The sequence below is a fragment of the Paramormyrops kingsleyae genome, chromosome 23, assembly GCF_048594095.1.
Source record: "Paramormyrops kingsleyae isolate MSU_618 chromosome 23, PKINGS_0.4, whole genome shotgun sequence".
In the NCBI taxonomy this organism is placed as follows: Eukaryota; Metazoa; Chordata; class Actinopteri; order Osteoglossiformes; family Mormyridae; genus Paramormyrops; species Paramormyrops kingsleyae.
In genome coordinates, this window is record NC_132819.1 from 10,825,767 (window position 1) to 10,839,724 (window position 13,958).

Consider the following 13,958-nt stretch of genomic DNA (forward strand, 5'->3'; position numbering starts at 1 on the left):
CTGGTTTTTGTGGTTTTATGCAGGCAACCCTGATGGTTGTGGCATCATTTATGAGTACGGAAAGTTCTTTCCAAATTATGGGCACAGTCTGGGACTCATTTGGATAAATACAGGCCCATCTGAGCTGAGGTAGCTTCAGTAGCTCTCTGATTACAGAGTAAATGGTGGGGGGCGGAACAGCCTGACGTTTCCCTTGAAACCAATGATTCATATCATGGCTGTACAAACTTGACTGGTTTATTGGACAGAGATGAGTCCAGTTCTCAGTTCTGGTTCCACACTTGGTGACGTGATGAAGGGTGATATCCTGTTGCTTTCACTGTGGAAAAGGTCCCATTATGGAGCCACAAAGATATATTGTTACCCATTCCTGAACCAACATGGCTGACTGAACTAAATACTGTCGAAACAGTGCGATAATTACAATGGACAGTGTAGGTCAGTATAACTCAATTTAAAGGAAAATGACGTAGCTAATCTATGTCATTTAATATTTATGCAAATGAAAATGTAGTATACACTATATAGTGCAGACACACAAACATATGTGTTTATATACACATTATATACATTATATACAGTATATACACACACAAGCATATTAATGTATAGGCACTATATGTATGTACTACATTTAATTTTTCATATATATTAATGTTAAATTGTGTTTTTTTCTGAGCAAATACACACTTACAATCCAGAGAAATAGCTTTAACCATGTTCTCTGATGATCTATGACTTTTGCATAGTACTGTACGTGTGCACAATAAAACATGTGTAGTATATACAGTATAGTACAAAAGTCTTAGGCAGTCCAAGAAAATGATGTTTAAATGATCTTCATGTTGGTGCAATTATGTTTGTCAAAGTGTTTTTATCAATTTCTGTCTCTCTCAAAATCACCAAAGGATTTGCAGTAACCATCTGATTCGCCAAAAGTAGTTTTGGACTCAGCCAGTGGTACATTTTGTTTGGATAATCAATACCTCAGTCAGTTATTTCACTGATTGCAAACAAACAAAGAGCGGGTGGTGAAATTTAACAAACACATGGAATAGGAGAGGCACCCCTGAGATCTGTGCACAGAGACCTTTTTCAATGAGCTATCCAAAAAGACATCGGTAGCTTATCGGAGAACAACAAAATTCTTCTTAGTTTTTATTGTGTTACTGTTAATTGAAAATGTTCTTATGTTAAATTGTGTGTGTTTTGTTTTCTGAGCAAATATACACTTACTGCAAAGTTAAATGGGTTTAAATCATTTCATTAAAACTGCCTAAGAATTTTGCACAGCGCTGTATATTTGTGTACCATACATATGCAAAATATATGTGTGTGATATACATTCACTAGCAATGAGGAGTAGCACTACCTGTACCACATATATGCATGACATATGTACATGCAATATGAGAAATATTTGTAGTTTATGTATCAGTGCTATATATGTGTACCATACATATGTACTCTTCATTTGCATTATACAGGTGTATTATATATATATATTCACTACATTGCTAAAAATCTGCAATTGCTGGACTGCTTGTACTACCTCAAACAGTACAGAAGAGGGCAGCAAATCAAGTTTCTATGTAGCTTTTAGCATATAGATCCAGATGGAGCCTCTATGTTGGTAAAAGAGCTACTATAAGAGCATTTCAGAATTTCATATTTCTGTCCCACATATGCTGCCTGACTTCCACAAATGAAACCTCACATTATACACACAAGCAAGCACATGCAGGTATGTATGCATCTACGCATGTTTCGCATGCATCATCCATGTTTCAGTTATTCCTATAATGTCATAATTGTCTGAAGAAATTAAAGCCTCTAAGTCATTAATTTTGTACGTGGAGCCATAAATATCCACACATTGTTACTAATGTGTGTATATATATAAATATGCACACATGAAAGTGTCATGTTATTTGCATAGATGATGGGGCTTTGAGTGATGGGGGGTGGTTACTGAAATGAGGTGGGTGGGGCTTTGAGTGATGGGGGGTGGTTACTGAAATGAGGTGGGTGAGGCTTTGAGTGATGGGGTGGTTACTGAAATGAGGTGGGTGGGGCTTTGAGTGATGGGGTGGTTACTGAAATGAGGTGGGTGGGGCTTTGAGTGATGGAGGTGGTTACTGAAATGAGGTGGGTGGAACTTAAGTGAGGGGGCGGGGCTGAAGTAAATTTTAAGCCACACTACGAGAATGTTGTGTTGATCAACAGTTTAAAAAAAAACGTTATGCAAGTTGAGAGAGAAATGAATGAGAATCATTCACACACATTGATATTTCTTAAGTTTCAAGTTAGAATGGCATGTTGCTGATGCTGTGGGGACCCATACATATGGGTGAGGGGGACGTAAGTTTGGTCAACATCCTCCTCTCACCCACCTCCTCAGTGGAGTCCAAAGAGCAGCCCAGGACAGAGTCAGCAATCCTGACCAGCTGACCAGTCTCTTCCTGTCCCTCTCTGAGCTCCCACATCCCGAGCAGACCAGTGCTCAGAATGTTGCAGATGCTACTACTATGTCATAAAATGTCCTTAACAGTGTCATGCACAGACCGAAGGACCTCCATCTTCTCAGCAGGTGGAGACAACTTTGGCCCTTCTTGTATAGAGCCTGTGTATTGTGTGAGAGGGTTACAGATGTGGACACCAAAGTATTTGTAGACTGAGTATTTGTCTACATCTACTCACTGAATGTTTACTAGTCCAGATGGAGTCACATCAAGGCAGAAGTGAATCACAGTCTCCTTCAAAGATCTACAGGTAAAACCTGTGTTCTCTTTATACCTTCACCTGATAAAGGTGATGCACACGACCAGCATACCATTTTAGATGTATTGATTTGTTGATAGGAACCATGAAAACTTGAGAAGTAATGAACATTGACAACAAAAGAATTGTTTTCAGTTAAATTAAAAACTGTTAGGCTGGGTTGCTATTGGGTAACTATAGGGATACAATGATTCCACAAGCTAGAAAGGCTTCTCTGTTTTCACCATAACAATATCTCCACAGGCAGAATTACTGAACACCCAATTTACCAACAAACTCACGTAAGTCAACACTTCGGAACTTTTGGAACATCATATAGTACGTTTATTGAAAGAACATTATAGTTTATCTTTTTTATAATGTAGTTTCAATATCGCCTTGCTCAAAAACATACAGTAACTAGTTTTTCCAAAAAAGGAACTTGAAAGAAAAATCTCTGATTCACACATTTGCTGATAAATATCACAACAGATATACCAGCTTCCTCAGGCATATTATCAGAAGGACCAATTCAGAAACTGTAGAATGGTATCAACTGGATTGCAGTGATAGCTAAGTCTGTGACCTTCATTTAACCCAAAATAATTCTTCCAAATCATATATTTAGATGACACAATATAAATGAGAAATATACTATAGCTGAATTGTAACTGAATAATAAATGACCTTGCTGCCGTTCACCTCCAGGGCTGGGATGTTACACTTTGCCCTCTGTGGGGAGTGTCCACGTTCTCCCTGTGTTCTGCGGCTTCCCTTCAGGTACTGCGGTTTCCAGTGCAGTGTGTGTATCTGTGTCCTGTGACGGACAAACATCCCATCCACGGTGGACCCCTGCCTTGTGTGCTACCTGGTAGGGCCCTATATGATGCTGTCCAACATAAACGGTTGGAAGACTAATTCCTAGGCAGCACCCGAGGGAGGGAGGGAGAGAGGGACCGGCTGGGTGGGGGGGTTCTCCCACATTCCATCACCTTATCCAGGTTTTCTGGAAAATCCAATTAGTGGCCAAAGAAAATTTGCAGACAGACGATCACAGACCCCAACCAAAGTAAACCAAATTCCTTTAAGTTTAAAAAAATATATAAAAAATAAATAAAATAAAATTCCTTTGTGCACATCCTGAAATGATCTTCATTCAAAGAAAAGCAGTCACTCCAGCAAGGTAAGCAAGGTTTGCTTTATAAAATGGACAGTCAGTGAAGCAAATGAATGCCAAGTCTGTCACGCGGTATAGACACACCAACACTACTTTCTTGGGGCATCTGAATGTGGGTGTACAGCTATGTAGCCCAGAAATGTGTCATTTTGTGAACCTCCTCCATTGCCTATAAACGCAGCTAGTCAGGGATTGGCATCCAGATGGAGATCCAAAGGCGTCTTGGGAGACTGTGCTCTGGGCAGGCTGTCAGAATGCCACACTGTTACTGTCTGACAACTGGAAGTGCACCACGCTGCCAGGTCCAGTGTCAGGAGCCAGTGACCCTGAGGAGCACCGTTACTGTGCCTGTGCTGCGTGGCTGAGACCTCACACATTTTCCAAAGCTTTCTGCAGGCCTTCAGGCCTCCGTGAGGAATGGTGAATTGCTGTGTGTGAAGCTTTCGATCTGGCCAGCAACACTTCAGAGCTGACTGTGACAAACCTCACATGGAACCCTTTGGTTATTACGTCAGAGGAAATTGTAATTATAGACTGCAAAGTAAACGGCTACACAAAAAACAAAAACACACAGTACCACGTACAATGACTTCTGTATGAAAATAAGTATCATATGATAATATGTACAACTGTTTTATTCAAGCAAAATATAGAAAGATAAAGAAAGGAAATACAGGACTGTTAACTTCAGAACACTTAAGAAGACCACCATTGACATACGTTTACTAGACCTGCTATCACGTGACTGCAAGTGAAACAATTTGATGGCCATATTGGGGAAGTCGAAGCAATGCCTTCACACTGCAGCCTTTGGCTGCAAAAACAGGCATGGATCCTGCTCCAGGGACATAATCTTCTGCCAGTTGGTGTGTTTACTGATCATTGTGTAGTTTTGTATTCAGAGTTGTGTGATATTCCCTTGCAAACATACATTTTGTAACCTTCAGAATAGTGTTGGGCGCCATACCTGTTCATCTGACATACCAATCATGATGAATTTTTAATATATACAATTCTGTAACATAGCTGAAACAACAGCTGTGATTGTGTGTATAATGTAATAAAAATATTTTGAAATAGTTAACCATGTTGATTCAAGAACTGGGTATGTCATATATGTTTTAGTATTCTTAATTGTTTGTATTTGGGAAGTTGCAGTGAGGTGCAGAAATTCATTTTGAAGAGATAATGGATTATCCACAATATGCCAGCCTTTGTTTGGCCTGCTGAATGTGTTATGTTTTATTACCTATTAATTTTGTGCAGCGGTCAAACGTATTACACTGGTAAACCACTTAAAAATGTAGTGGAAGCTAATGATAACCACTAACCACTAACTTTTATTATATGAATTTAGCTTTGGTTTGGTTTTTGTCTCTGAAACCCTTAAAAACATACCTGTAGAGCTAATATTTTAACCTCTTTAACACTGAAGTCCCATCTGTCGGACTAGAGTGATTACTGGGGGATATTTAGGACTTACCCAGATGTGTATCATTGGGTTCTGTAGAGTCTCCAGGATAAAACTGCATTGAAATTTTCTTTCTATGATATTCCATTTGCAAGACATGTGTTTTTGTCAGAGAAGCCCTATTTCGTAACTGGCCTATGCTGACATTTTGCACTCAGTGAAGCCACGTGGAGACTACAAACATGGCACTCTTTACCCAGAACTAGGAACGAGGGTCTCAGCTCTTTATCGGTCTGTACCTCAGCCAATAAGAACCTGGAAAATACAACCAGGGTCTGTATCACAAAGCAGGATTTCTTGTTTAGCTGGATAACTTATCGGATTTAAGGTAGTCTGGGCGAAATGTAAGTGAATGAAGATAACGTCCATTTAAACTATGGTACCTTAAATCCAACATGTTATTCGGCTGAGAAAAAAAATCCAGATTTATGATACAGGCCCCTGTTCTTTGCTTAGTTCAGGGTACTCCAGTTCAAATGGACTTCATCTTCATTCACTTACATTTAGCTCAGACTACCTTAAATCTGACAAGTTCTTGACCAATCATATCTTGTGTTTATACATAGTCGGCCAACAGTATGCCAGATAGACTGTTGCAGACATGCTCAGAACAGACTGGAAAAAATATGATTTTAGGGTTTACAAATATTTTGGCCATTAAATTTTATTGAAATGTTAGCAAATTTACAGTTAGGAGAACTAAGTTTAGCGGAAGCTAACTGACCAGCTAACAGTCTTCAAAGTTAGCACAAACACTAACAAAAAAGTTAGCTTCACTAATTAGCAGTTAGCGGATTAGCGGAACCCTGCCCACTGCTGACATACATGCAGTTACCATTGCCTCAAAAAAACCTTCTTTTCTAAAAGTTTTGGTTAGAGGCTATCTTTAGCCTCTATCAAAACAATGACTGCCGAGGCTAGGAATAGACCACAGGCAGAACAGCAGTCTGAGAAAAATGCATTAACTGTGTTTTATATGTCTATTTATTTGTATACTTATTTTTAAGATGAAAAGGTAGGAAAAAATATTTGTGGATGAAAGTGACTTTTTGAGGAAATTCTGCCACATAGGAAATTTTGTAGAATTATGGGAAGCAAATCCAAATCGTGAACCCTGACTCACCCAGGGAGCTGTGTAATTATAAGTGTGTAGATTGTAGAATATAGAGCAATAGCAAATGCAGCTAAATAAAGCCATTTACAGCTAAGTCGGGGTCACCCCCAAATCAAACAGCCATGTGTGAATCAGATATTTCTGCAGAACCTAAATTAAGGAGCACTAAAGGAGCACATTCTCGCCTGTATGGCCTGCTGGAATTTTCTACCCCTTACCACACAAATACCAGCTGAGACTTTGGATTGGGGAAAATTTCTTCTGTAGCAGGACTGCAGCTATGTGAGCGTGGGCCAAGCACAGCAGAGAGTTAGCACCTATCAAGAGAAAAATTACGCCGTCCAATTCTTTGTCTTGATGGAAATACGCATTTGGCCATTCTGTGACAAAAGGACAAACAGGTGACAAACTAGTGAGCAGTTACTGATTACTTGAAATTGTCCCTGTAAGTTATGTAACAGAGGGAGGGAGTTGCCCAGCTACCTGTCAATATGTGTCAGTGTAACCAAAGTTATTCTTCCTGCATTGTGACAGTGTGAGATAATGACCACTCCCCACGGACTTCTGCACTCCAAGACTTTACTGTCCTGCCTCCGATAAAATCAAAATTGTAACTGTGTGAGTCTGTTAGTAAACAGAACCTCCCCAATTCCTCTTCCCATGAAAAGGCAACCAGGAAAAGGTCAAATAATTTACAACTAAATACATTTCTTAAGAGTAAAAATAAACTATAACCAGTTTTCATGTCTCTCTGCCATATATACTAAACTAATGGAAAGAGGGAAGAATTGGAAGATCTATATTAACAGCCATGTTCCAAAGTCAACAGGAAATGTATCAAGACACAAAAATCTTCAACCAGTTTTACAGAACTGACAACAAAAAAAATTAGATGGACCTGATAAAATAACAACTGAGATTAGTGGCAGAGAGAATGTCCACAGCTGCTATAACGGAGACCCCAATAAGCCATGGCACTGTACAGTAATGATAAAAAGACTGTAAAGGAGACCCCAATAAGCCATGGCACTGTACAGTAATGATAAAAAGACTGTAAAGGAGACCCCAATAAGCCATGGCACTGTACATTAATAATAAAAAGACTGTAAAGGAGACCCAAATAAGCCATGGCACTGTACAGTAATGATATAAAGACTGTAAAGGAGACCCAAATAAGCCATGGCACTGTACAGTAATGATATAAAGACTGTAAAGGAGACCCAAATAAGCCATGGCACTGTACAGTAATGATATAAAGACTGTAAAGGAGACCCAAATAAGCCATGGCACTGTACAGTAATGATATAAAGACTGTAAAGGAGACCCAAATAAGCCATGGCACTGTACAGTAATGATATAAAGACTGTAAAGGAGACCCAAATAAGCCATGGCACTGTACAGTAATGATATAAAGACTGTAAAGGAGACCCAAATAAGCCATGGCACTGTACAGTAATGATATAAAGACTGTAAAGGAGACCCAAATAAGCCATGGCACTGTACAGTAATGATATAAAGACTGTAAAGGAGACCCAAATAAGCCATGGCACTGTACAGTAATGATAAAAAGACTGTAAAGGAGACCCAAATAAGACATGGTACTGTACAGTAATGATAAAAAGACTGTAAAGGAGACCCCAATAAGCCATGGCACTGTACAGTAACGATAAAAACACTGCAAATGAGACCCAAATAAGCCATGGCACTGTACAGTAACGATAAAAAGACTGAAAAGGAGACCCAAATAAGCCATGGTACTGTACAGTAACGATAAAAAGACTGTAATGGAGACCCATATAAGCCATGGCACTGTACATTAATAATAAAAAGACTGTAAAGGAGACCCAAATAAGCCATGGTACTGTACAGTAACGATAAAAAGACTGTAAAGGAGACCCAAATAAGCCATGGCACTGTACAGTAACGATAAAAAGACTGAAAAGGAGACCCAAATAAGCCATGGTACTGTACAGTAACGATAAAAAGACTGTAAAGGAGACCCAAATAAGCCATGGCACTGTACAGTAACGATAAAAAGACTGAAAAGGAGACCCAAATAAGCTATGGTACTGTACAGTAACGATAAAAAGACTGTAATGGAGACCCATATAAGCCATGGCACTGTACATTAATAATAAAAAGACTGTAAAGGAGACCCAAATAAGCCATGGTACTGTACAGTAACGATAAAAAGACTGTAATGGAGACCCATATAAGCCATGGCACTGTACATTAATAATAAAAAGACTGTAAAGGAGACCTTACTCAAATGTAGTGTTCTACATTAATATGTGATATGCATTCATATCACATATTAATGTTATCAAAGTTATATATTAAATAGATGACTGTATTGATATTATGAAAAATTTCTGCGAGGGCATGACACAGCAATCCGAGCTCTTTCCATGCGTGCAGGAGCAGGAAAGAGACAGAAGTGGAGGAAGCCGGTGAGGAGGGTTCCAAAGTAGATAGCAACCTGAGTGTGAGTATGCAAGTATATTGAGTATATAGTACGGTAGATAGTATGGTTTACCATGAATACCAAAGTAAACCACAAACAATACTGAGGTTTTTGTGTGATCAGTATGTTATTATGTTTATTATGCAACCTGTTGCAGGAGCACATATTTCTGTTTAGTCACTATTACCTCATTTCCGCCAACACGGAGCTGATGCCGGTGCTGGCTTGGTACCTTTTGAGAACCAGCCTGCGTTTCCACCGATTTCAAAAAAGGACGGAACAGAAATGTTACGTAGGCGGAAGTGAAAGTAAAGTAAAGGTTAATCTCTATTTTGTTTTTTGGATTTATTTTGATGAACCAAAAAAAAGTTTTCAGAGTTTTCACTCGTTGCGCCCTGTCTCTATTGCCTGTATCCACTTTTGTCTCCTTATAGGCTCCCCGTCTGTGTATGTAAGTGAGTTTATTCTTTATTCTCAATCATTGATTTTCCGCTGTCTTTCTAAGGATCGTGCAATAATGCTAAAAACTGAACTTTGCTCTAAGCCTCACGATCTCCTCGCCACTCAGTCGCCACAATATTTTATTTTTTCAACCGGTGACATTTTTATACTTTATTATTAAAACTAGCCAGCACATCGATCTTTCGTTTTTCTCAGAATAAAAAACGATGTAACCTTATTGCGCTAATAATATGGCAAGTTGTTTCACCTACAACACCAGCGTTAGTAGACTAAACCATATCGGGTTATGGACTGAATGGTTTGGATGCCATAGCACGTCCCACTTTCCCTGACGTTACGGTGCCACATTCTGAACCCAGCTTTTCTGTGGTGCTGGAGTCATATTTTTCTGGCCCAGGGCTACCTCGTTTGTGGTAGAAGCACGTGGGTCTTTCCTCACACCTGTCAATCAACGACCCTCTGCCGAGGACACTGCGAATGCTACATGTCGACGATTGGTCACTATATCGCTGTCATGTTGAAATGTCATCATATTGGATACTTTATATCCAATCAGACTGGTCTGTTTCTAGTCATTTTAATTCAGTACGTGTATACAGTCAGTCAGTCGGTCAGCCATTCAGTCAGAATAGCTAGTGTTTAGTAGTCATCAAAATGTCAAACCTTAAATATAAAGAAGAATATATTTCAGATGGTTTCACAAAAGCCTTACAAAATGGGTTTTGTGTGGAAAGGTACTAAGTAACAGTAGTTTTAAAATGAATACATTTCATTGACACCTTCAAACAAAGCACCCTCAGCATATATGGACAAGGCAAAAGAGTTATGCCCTTTAAAAGAGGAGAACTTCAAAAGATCAACATTGTGTAAAGTGTGGTAGGAAAAAAACAGTTCCTGTATGTTCATTATAAAGTCTGTGGATTATTTTGAATAACTGGGTCAGGATTTCTGGTAAAAGATTGAATTTTTCTAATGTATTTTTGGCACTTTAAATACCACTGAAAAAAAGCCATTCAGTTCAATTATAATGAACTGAAATTAGACCGGCATTTTTATGGACAATATCTCCTTATATAATTGTAATTATATAATAATTATATAATATAATTACAATAGTAACTCTTACAACAGCAATCTAGATAGATAAATAGCACTACAGCATATCTGAAACTGCCACTTTAATCTGTGTTCATGCATGGTAATGGGCAGGGTCAGTCAGATGGCACACACATTGTCTAGTTGTTGATCACATGGTCCTATAAATGAAATCATACTACTTCATTTCTAAGTTTGCAAAGAATCAGAAAGGTCAAACAAAAAAAAAAATCAGAGTGTTACCTGGGGTTTGTGGTGTCTCTGGGAGGCATTTCAGGTCTAGAATGTTATGCAATGACGCCTAGCTTCCGCAATACCTCTCCAGCATTCCGCAGTGAGCTCAGCCCAGCCCTCTCAGCTGTTTATCCTCCCAAAAGCAGACACTGGCTGATCTGTTTGCCTGTTGATTCTAGCCATGACTGATCCATCTCACATCTGGGAGACAGACAGCCTGGACTGGGCACTTCAGATGGCAATAAGATCCAAAATCAGCATAGACTGCAGGGATGAAAAAATAAACTGAGAGCTCACTGCAATTCACAACCTTCAGATTCACAACCTCTTCCTCACACAAAAGTGAACACCAAAGAGAACACCTAGATGTGACGTCTCAGAGAATATACACCATACTGTATATACGCCATATATACACAGTGACATCTCAGAGTATATACACCATATATACGCCATATATACACCGTGACATCTCAGAGTATATACACCAAATATACGCCATATATACACCGTGACATTTCAGAGTATATACACCATATATACACCATATATACACCGTGACATCTCAGAGTATATACACCATATATACACCATATATACACCGTGACATCTCAGAGTATATACACCATTCAGGCATAACATTAAAACTGCTGACAGGTGAAGTGAGTAATATCGACTTCCCCATTACAAAGGCACCTGTCCGTTATATATTAGGCAAATGAACAGTCAATTCAGTGGTCACTACCTACCAAAAGTGGTCCAGGAAAGGTCAACCGGTAATCTGACAATGGGCTCATGGGCGCCAAAGGTTTAATTTTATATAGCATATTTTCACAGCAATACATTGTCTCAAAGCATTTTACATTATCCCTGCCCAAAGTCCTCAGTGAGCAAGCCAGAGGCGACGGTAGCAAGGAAAGACTCCCCAAAAGTAAGAAACCTTAGGAGTCCTTCAGGTACTCCAGTTACCTCCCACAATTCAAAAAATAAACTGGAATCCCTAAATTGCCTATGTAGCATGTGATTGATTGGTGTTGCAGAATAGAATTAGGTGATCAGTGGTCATTGTTGACACACCACAAAGAAATGTGTCCTCTGCATTTAACCCATATGTGACATAGCAGGGGACAGTTAATTCAGCGCCCGGGGAGCAGTGCTTGGGGGCGGTACCTTGCTTAGGGTACCTCAGTGGTGCCTTGATGTTCAGGGATTCAAACTAGCAGTCTTTCAATTACAAGTGTGCTTCCCTAACCATTAAGCCACCACTGCCCACACCAAGAGTGCTTGCTGCCCAGTTTTTCTAGGGATGAATGGCTCAGGGTGACTCTGTACTACATAAGCAGCAAATGGATGGATGGATGAAATGCATCTGCAAGCTAATGGTGCAGCACCTTCAGTGCAGTGTTTTCCATCAGGCTGGCCGCCCTCTCTGACAGTGAAAGCTGGCCGCCCTTTCACTGTTAGAGAGGGTGGCCAGCTTTGACCGTCAGAGAGAGGGCGGCCAGCTTTCACTGTAAGAGAGAGGGCACCCTGCTTTCACTGCCTGAGAGTGGGTGGCCAGCTTTCACTGTCAGAGAGAGGGCAGCCTGCTTTCACAGTCAGAGAGAGGGCACCCTGCTTTCACTGCCTGGGAGTGGGTGGCCAGCTTTCACTGTCAGAGAGAGGGCGGCCTGCTTTCACAGTCAGAGAGAGGGCACCCTGCTTTCACTGTCAGAGAGAGGGCGGCCAGCTTTCACTGTCAGAGAGAGGGTGGCCTGCTTTCACAGTCAGAGAGAGGGCACCCTACTTTCACTGTCAGAGAGGGCGGCCTGCTTTCCCTGTCAGGGAGAGGGCGGCCTGCTTTCACTGTCAGAGAGAGGGCGGCCAGCTTTCACTGTCAGAGAGAGGGCACCCTGCTTTCACTGTCTGAGAGTGGGCAGCCAGCTTTCACTGTCAGAGAGAGGGCGGCCAGCTTTCACTGTCAGAGAGAGGGCGGCCAGCTTTCACTGTCAGGGAGAGGGCGGCCTGCTTTCTCTGTCAGTGTGAGAGTGAGTGCAGGAAGGAGGGACAATACAACTTGCTGGAGGAGAAGGCTATCAGAGAGGGTGGCCTGCTTTCACTGTAAGAGAGTGGGTGGCCTGCTTTCTCTCTCAGAGAGGACGGCCTGCTTTCACTGTCAGAGAGGACGGCTTGCTTTCACTGTCAGAGAGGGTGGCCTGCTTTCTCTGTCAGTGTGCAAGTGAGTGCAGGAAGAAGGGACAATGCAGCTTGCTGGAGGAGAAGGCTATCAGAGAGGGTGGCCTGCTTTCTCTGTCAGTGTGCGAGTGAGTGCAGGAAGAAGGGACAATGTAGCTTGCTGGAGGAGAAGGCTGTTATGTGCCTATTATCCTGTGCAGAACACAGTGACGTCAGAAAGAAGCAGCTCTTACAGGAATTTGAGCAAATGAACCCAGATTTGATTTCTTTCCGGAATGTTAACAGAAACCTGACTCGACTTATTTCCTGTTATGTTACTGTAACACTTTTCACAATATAATCCTTGCTGCAGTTGCTTATCCATCACATGGTTTCAGGGGCCAAACTCAACCCACAAGAAAACTGAACTGCACAGAGAAAGGCTGTAAATGCACAAAAAAACTAAACTGAAACTAGATGGGAGATGTTCTAGATGGGATTACACAGGAACTAGATGGGATTTTCTGGAGATGTTCATGACATTATAAGCTAGCTTGAGTAAAAAAAAAAAAACCTATTTTAAAGTTTCGCTATAGTATTTATGCAAAATATAGAGCTGGAATAGAGCTTTAAAATTATATGAGAGCTATTCCTGTGCAACTCATATTAAGGGGGATACAGCCTTCAAAACAAAGCGCTCCCCCAATAAGTTCAAACTTTGTCATCTTATATCTCCCTTAATATTGACACGTGCAATTTCCATGTGTTATTCATATGATCAAGTCAACATGCCAGGTTTCCTTAAAATCTGTGACGATGAGGTCCAAAAGTGTGTTAATTTGACACGGAATTACCCATAAAGGAAATGCAACCATCTGGTTCAGCCTCTGAGGCTACAGAAGATTGTCAAGGATAGTCAGAGTGGTTTTGAAGACATCTGGGCGCACAGGGCAGGTATGGGCGAGGGGGAGTCCATAGCTTGACACATCTGTATGGCATAATGGGTGACATCATTATGCCAAGGAAT